The sequence below is a fragment of the Prunus dulcis genome, chromosome 2, assembly GCF_902201215.1.
Source record: "Prunus dulcis chromosome 2, ALMONDv2, whole genome shotgun sequence".
Lineage (NCBI taxonomy): Eukaryota > Viridiplantae > Streptophyta > Magnoliopsida > Rosales > Rosaceae > Prunus > Prunus dulcis.
The window spans coordinates 20,968,671-20,976,345 of record NC_047651.1 but is presented as its reverse complement, the minus strand read 5'-3'; the positions used below and the strand labels follow the sequence as shown (position 1 = coordinate 20,976,345).

The window sequence follows — 7,675 nt, the reverse complement described above, 5'->3', positions numbered from 1 at the left end:
AAAACATTTAACCTATATGGCAATCTCTCCAGTCTCTCCTTTANGAGTCCTTTTAAGTTCCTTAAATGATAAGTAGATGCGATGAACTCGTTACTAGAATCTAGATCAACAATTATTTGCTATATAAAATAATCTGTGACTTAGTGTTGACATATGATCAACCTTATCCCCAAGTCTTTTTTAGTCTTCCCTCCTACTAAAGCGTAGTGAATCAGGGGCGACTTCACTGTGAACAATAATTGTGGCTAAAATGACCCCTAGAGAAAAAATCAAAGATTGGTTGCTGACCCAAATGACCATTAAAAAACTAAAAGAATAGAGCTCACGTGTAACACGCAAATTGCTATTTAATTAAAACTTTCTACAAGGGGGAGTAAGAAAGAGGGGGAATTTGGACAAGGCTATTTCTTTCATGGAAGGCCTTTCCTCCCCTTCATCCCTTAAAACATCTTTTTGCCAGATGGGCCGCTTTGTTGGCTGTCTCAAAACTTTCTTCATCGACTGTTATTTGACCATCAAGAACTTTGATTCAAGCGATCCTCTTCCATTTATCCCATTTCATAATTGNCTAGTGTACGTAATATAAGACCAAATCCGCTTTGCATGAAAACAGGGAGATTGGTAAAACAAACAATTAATTCTAAGAAAGCCCTTCTCTTACCTGTTAAAGTTAAAGAAACTAATTAACCTTCCAACTTTCTTTTTCGAGTTCTCTGCAAGAAGAGTTGCCTCAGATTTCTCTTCCCCGTTCTCCACAACTAAAGCTATTTCGGAGTTAGACATATTTTGGACTCTTTTTTTTTTTTTGTATTTTGGTTGTATGTGTGTGCAGACACTCTTAATAATCTTGCAGCTACAACCCTGCACAATTTACAAATAATCCCCTTTGAAATTTATAGAACTGAATTCAGCACTAGGTTTGTCAAAAACAAAAAAACAAAAAAAATAAAAAATAAAAAAAAAAAAAAACCAGAAGAAGAAAAAGAAGAAAAGGTCAAGTTAGTGCGTTGACAATTGACCTAGTCGTTACTGACCAAAGCAAATTAGTTTATTATCAAGTTAAGTTTAAAAACTCTTCTCACGAGTAATTCTTTTTTTAGTATAAGCGATAGTCTAAATTATATAGAAGGAAAGTATCTCACACACTGTTCTTCTTATCTGCAGATTAAGGTCATTTCTCACTGAGTTAGACCCCATTAGCTTCCCACTAGTGATCCTAAAAACACGAATGAAAGACCAGAAAATTTGTAATTAACCAAGACCTCAACAATGACTCCCCCCCCNAAAAAAAAAAAAAAAAAAAAAAAAAACCTCATACGTAGTAGCATGCCAATTGTTATTTGACTAAAACTTCATAATTGCAATTGCATTTGAAAATCAAACAAATTTCTTGACTTTCATTTTAAAAACAATTTTATTTCAAATTTTTTTTTTGGTTACGAATTTTACTTCATTATTTTGGAAATTGATCTAGCGACATTTATTTTAAAAACAATTTATTGACCTCAACAATCATCACGGACTTGGCACTTAGAGCAAGTCCAACCAGGAGCTGAGCTAAAGGCTGCGGGGGGAAAAAAAAAAAATCGTTCCAGCGGTGAGCCCAAGCTCGGGCTGGGAGTGGGTCCCACCAACTCGGGCTAGCCCGAAGGCCAATTCAGCCCGAGGTGAAGCCCGCGGGTTGTGACGTCAGCGAGCTCGATCAAATTTTTTTTACCGTTGGCACGTGTGCAGTAAAAAAAATTTGAACCAGTGTGCGCTGACGTCAGCTCCAACGGAAAAAAGCCACGTGTCGCGCCCCCAGAGCTCTGATCAACTTCTCCGAATCCAATCCAAAGGCTGGCATTTTTTGGACAATAAAATTATGAAAAAAAATCGAAATTTTTTTTTAAAAATTCTAAAAAATTCTGATTTTTTTTTTTTTCTATAAATACCTATCAATACCCTTCACTTTCAATGCCAATCCTCATATATTTCATTATACTTATACTATTATTCACTCTTTACTCAACATTTTCCTCTTTTTCACCTTGTATTTTTATTTCATATTTTTATGACTTCTTCTATCGAAACCGGAGGGGCTTGGAGCACCATGGAAGATGTTTCCTTGTGTGAGGCTTGACTCCAAATTTGTCATTGTCCCGTGTCCGGCAATGAGATGAAAATTTTTCATATGTGGAAAAAAATTCATGCCGAATTTTGTGAAAAAATTCCGGAGTCTACTCGTACGGAGATGACATTATCTAGTAGGAGGAAAATTCTCAATAAAGAGTTGGGAAAATGGAGAGATGCCCTGGCAAAAGCGATGGATAACTATATAAGCGGGGAAAATCGTACTAACGAGGTAAGTATTTTATAATTTTTTGTTTTATTAAGTTTAATCTCCTAATATATATATTTTGTTAATATTTATTGCATTTTCAATATTTTGTTAATATTTCTTGCATTTTAAATATTTTGTTCGTATTTCTTGCATTTTCAATATTTTGTTAATATTTCTTACATTTTCAATATGTTGTTAATATTTCTTGCATTTCCATTTGTTTCTTAATTTTCTTGCACTTCTAATTTATTTGTAAGGTTAATTGCATTTCCATTATTATTATTTTTGTTACTTGCATATCCAATATATTTTAAATATTTATTGCATTTCTATTTTTTTGTTAAATAGATGATTCAAGCACAGATGTGGTTCGGTGCAACCGGGGGTGGCAAAAAAAGTTTCAACCACCATCATGAATGTTGGGACGTGGTGAAATATTGCAAACGCTTCATAATTATTCCGACGGGTCCCACCGTTATGTTAAACGAGATGCCACTCCGTGATTCAATGACATCGGATTCACCTCTCGATTCCCCTATGAGTCATGACTCACCCATCGAAAAGGAGCCGAGGCCTATTGGCCGAAAGGCAGCGAAGGCAAAGAAAGTGGGTAATTCAAGCAATAATAATTCAAAGTTTTTAGAGGAAATTGCAAGGCAAAACGGCATAAGAATTGAAATGGAGTAGAAATGCCAAGATAACGAATTGGCCCTTCAAGCTGAGTATGCACGGGAAATGGAGTATTTGCGCAAAAAAGATATGGACAATACGGATCGGGAAACCATGGCGATGGATACAAGTCATATGTCCCCTGAAACAAAATAATTTTGGAAGCTAGAACGAAGGGATGTTATGAGAAGAAGACTTTTNCGGGATGATGGGCCTAGCAACACGGATTGGTTAAATGATGGAAACCATTAAATTAGTTAGCATACCTTTTATGTATTTGTATTTTTCATGTTTTCTATTAAAGTTNTTGTAATTCATGTATTTTATTTTAGTAGTAGTAATTCTTAATGACTTGTATTAGATTTCTTTATTTAATAAACAAAGCATTCAATAAANTACCTTTTTATTCAACATATTCCATACTTCAAACAAAACAAAATAAAAATAAAAAAAACTACAAACAAGGCACAATAATAATAACAAACCACAATCAAACCATAATAAATAAAAATACAACACAACCTAACCATAACTAAATAAAACATAACCAAAGCATCTATGCTCCATCATTCATCTTCATTGCCTTTCACTGCCCATAGATGCTCCATCAAGTGAACTTGACGCATTTCATGAATATACGAAGATTGCATCTCCGTATATCGATCTATCATTCGGGTCATCAAATGACCATCCCTCACCAACGGTTCCAGCTCAAACGGTTCTCCACTTGGCCCCATGGGTCTTTCATATATCCGTGTCAAGGCCGTGTTCATTGGATCCGGTTCGTAGACCTCTAAAGCATCATAATCGTACTCATCCTCCACAATCATATTATGGAGGATGATGCAAGTCATCATAATACTTCTGAGGATCTCCTCATCAAACATACGGGCCGCACCTCGAATAATCAACCACCGAGCTTGAAGGATGCCAAAACACCTTTCGACATCTTTCATGTATCCTTCTTGATAGGTAGCAAATAATTTTTGCTTCTGGGATTGAGGATTCGGAATGAATTTGACAAAAGTGGTCCACCTCGGGTAGATGTCGTCAGCTAGGTAATACCCCGTCTGGTACACTGTATTGTTGACTTGATAGGTGATATTGGGGCCCTGGCCTCTCAATACATCGTTGAAGACCGGGGATTGACCCAGCACGTTGAGGTCATTTTGGGATCTTGCAACTCTAAAGAAGGCATGCCAAACCCATGTGTCGAAGCCAGCAACGGCTTCAAGGATGATACTTTTTTGGTCTTTTCTATTTCCGTAATCACCTTGCAAGGCAGTTGGGCAATTCTTCCATTGCCAGTGCATGCAGTCGATGCTACTAATCATTCATGGAAATCCTCGGGCTTCGATTTTTTGTAGAAGCCGTTGGAGGTCCCTGGGAGTAGGTCTACGTTGGTACTCCCTAATGTACACAGTTTCAACTGCTTGACAAAATCTTACCAAAGCCTCCAACGTAGTGGACTTCCCCATCTGGGCAATCTCATCCACCTGATCAGCAGATGCTCTATATGTAAGAACCCAAAACAAAATATCTTAAAAAGAATAAAATATCTCAAAAGTAAAGAAAATATCTTTTAGCAAAATGACCAAATTGCCCTCGCATATTTTAATGGGGGAAAATTTGACTTTTTGATCGAGAAAGAATTTGGGAATTTCGCTTACGCCATTGCTTAGAGCGCGGCGAAAGGAGTTCGTAGACACGGAGTAGGCCCGAATCGGAGCCGTAACGAAGAAGTTATGGTCTAAAAACCGCGAAGGGCAAAATGGTAATTTGGCCAAAAAGTCAGATTTTATACCCCCTCTCTCTTCTCCCCCTCACTTTCTCTCTCCTCCCTCTCTCTCCTTCGCGCGATTTGGGTCGTGCGACCCTTCGCCTTCCAAGGGACGGCCCGGCCACCACAGGCCGAGCCGATCTCCGCCGTTGGTACCTACGGGTCCGCCTTCGTGTCACCGTCACAACCTGACCGATCTCAACCCCGGGGCCGCCCTGAGTTGGCCGGAAAACCATGTTTTCCGACGGAGGTTCCTGCAAAGCCACCCGAACTTCCAGCTCGAAATTCTCCTTCGTTTCTCCACCAAATCGATCGAGTAAGGTATGGTTTCTCATCTATTTTTCGTGATCTAGCTGATGGGTATATGGGCTTCGATCGATTTTAGCGATAAGAGGTTCGATTCTCGACTTGAAGTTTGGCCGAAACTTCGGCCCTTCGAAACTACTATTTCTGGTCACTTTTTGGGGGTGGTCCAAGAACAAAAGTGACTCCAAATGAGGTGTTTTACCTAGGGTAGGAGTTTGGAGTCTTGGTTCCGAGATTTTTCGGCCACCCGAAATCGCTTTGGACACCCAAAGCTGCCCGCGCGTGCTGGAGCGCGTGGGCGAGGGTAGTGATGTAATTCTGTGCAGTTTTCTGACCCTCGTGTCGTCACGAGCGTGTGGGATTTCGCGGATCTCGATTCGGAGTCCGTTTGAACCCCGAACGGATTTTCCATATCGGGCGATCCGTGGGTGCAGTGTCATTAAATCGTCGGATCGCGCTGAATCTCGGATATGTCGGTCTACACTATATCGGGATCGTGTAGGATTCGACGGATTACGAACCGGAGTCCCGGATACTCCGGAATCGCGAACCCTGGGGCTAGGGTTTGGATTTTAAGCGATAACGCGATTTTGGCTAATCCGACCGTCAGTTTCGGACCAAAATCGCAGAACATGGTTTCTTCTCTGTAAGGAACCTTCAGAGGAACCCAGATTGGCCATCGGAGACTGTGGACCCACGGGGTCCCGGATTGGCCGATCTGGCAGCTTACCGTTTATTGAGGTTTCGGATCTCTTAAGGCCGATCTAACTGTCCAAAAAGCTAAGGTGAGCATAAGAGTAACCTGAAACGAGTGCACGTATTTCTAGGAGCCGGAGGCAGGGTGTTTAGTTGAAATTCTTTTTATTCAGCAGTTTATTAATTTAATCTTTATGGATAATCAGGCATCAGAGTTCCAGCCGATCAGCATGAGGAAGCTTCAAAGGGTCAAATTAGCTTGGACCATCCGTGAGTGGACCTTCTTTCATAAATCAGATTTCATGAATGACTTGATGTGCTTTTATATGAATTGATGTGCTTTTATATAAAATAGATTTTATAAATGATTTTATATAAATGAGTTTTATATTTGAGTTTATTTGAGTAAATTTCTTCATTCAGTCTTTGAGTAAGTTTTAATACGATTTTGAATATGAGCAGTACAGTAATAATTCTATAAGTCGGTGCTGCTTATTTACCAGTTACAGAAACAGAGTTTCAGTTAAGACCGCAGCACGACTTGAGTTTTACAGTTATTATTCAGATATTTCTTTTTACAAGGACTTTATTTTAAAACCACCTTGTACCCGTTTTTCTTTATGGTGATTACCCAGAGTCGGACCGATGTCTACGGACATCCAGTCTGATTATAGTTTAGTCAGTGCACTTGACTTGCCTCACGAGTTTCGGGGACGCTCGAACCGTGAGTGCCAGCATTTGCGGCTCGGCAGACTTGGTGTCCCGAGACCTGCCAGGATTGCGGCTCGGCTGACTTTATGTCCCCGAGACCAGCCAGGATTGCGGATCAGGCTGACTACTGTCCCCTGCACCCTGCCAGAGCGACTCGAGTTGACTTGGTGTCATCGAGGAATCTGCCGGCGGGACAGGCTGATCATAGTCCCCTGATTTCGCCAGTTTGCGGCTCGGGTAAGTCTGTGTGGCGCCCGAGACCTGCCAGGGAATTGACGGAAATGACAGGGGTACATACTGGTGGTATTTTCAAAGGATTCTGAGTTTCTTTATTAAATGTTGATTTTCAGCTATAATAAATCAGTTTTTCTGATTTTTCAGATATAGATCCCTTTATATTTGTTTAGTTATGAAAGATCTGAGTATAGAGTTTTTATACGCGTTGGATTTCAGTACTTTTATGAAAGCTTTGAATTCAGTGGTTTGTATGAAACTTTCAAGTTTGAATATGATTGATATAGAATGCCTTGAATTGACTACGCGTGATATAATAAGTAAGTATTCAGTTTTATTTAGCTAAATTTATTTTACCATGGGGGATATTATGTTTATGAGAATTGTTTTGAAGAACATTATTGTTGGTTTGGTCCACTCACATTTTCAACCTGTTTTTCGCCCCCAGGCCGTAGAAGGACGCGGGATCCACCACCGGGCCAATCATAGTTTCCGCGCCAAGGTAAAGTTTTGCAGAATCCTTGCAAGCTTGAAAACCCTAGAAAATGCTCTGATATCATGTTGAACATAAGGAACTGAGGTTGGAATCTGTTTGTTGACTTAGTCTGGCTGTTGGTAGGGTTTCTGTGATTGTTTGACAGGTGAAAATTTTGGGATAAGTCAAAAATACAGGGGAGACTCTGCCGAATTTTCGGCAGAAGTCTAAGGCAATTTTAAGAAAAAGTTGAAGTAAGAAGGGTAAAAAGGACATTTGTGCCGACATTCGCCAGGTGTCTGACACGCACAGGACTTGGCTCGAATTTCAAAGTGGAAATTGGGTCGGGTCCTGTCACTATACGCCAACATTCGTATAACAACTGTAAGCTTTTGCTTCAAAAGAAGCCCCAAAACCCCAGCAACATCACACTTTTGAACAAAGTATGCATCATAATTGCAAATATCATGCATGACTTTAT

At 39.9% G+C, this 7,675-nt stretch overlaps 1 long non-coding RNA gene across 1 annotated transcript; it reads left to right on the top strand.

The window, feature by feature from the left end:
* Positions 1–5,056: 5,056 nt before the first annotated feature.
* LOC117620054 lies at positions 5,057–7,203 on the top strand. The gene is made up of 3 exons (XR_004584654.1): positions 5,057–5,093; positions 5,981–6,044; positions 7,168–7,203. It is a non-coding gene; the product is annotated as an uncharacterized LOC117620054 (long non-coding RNA).
* The last annotated feature ends 472 nt before the right edge of the window (positions 7,204–7,675 follow it).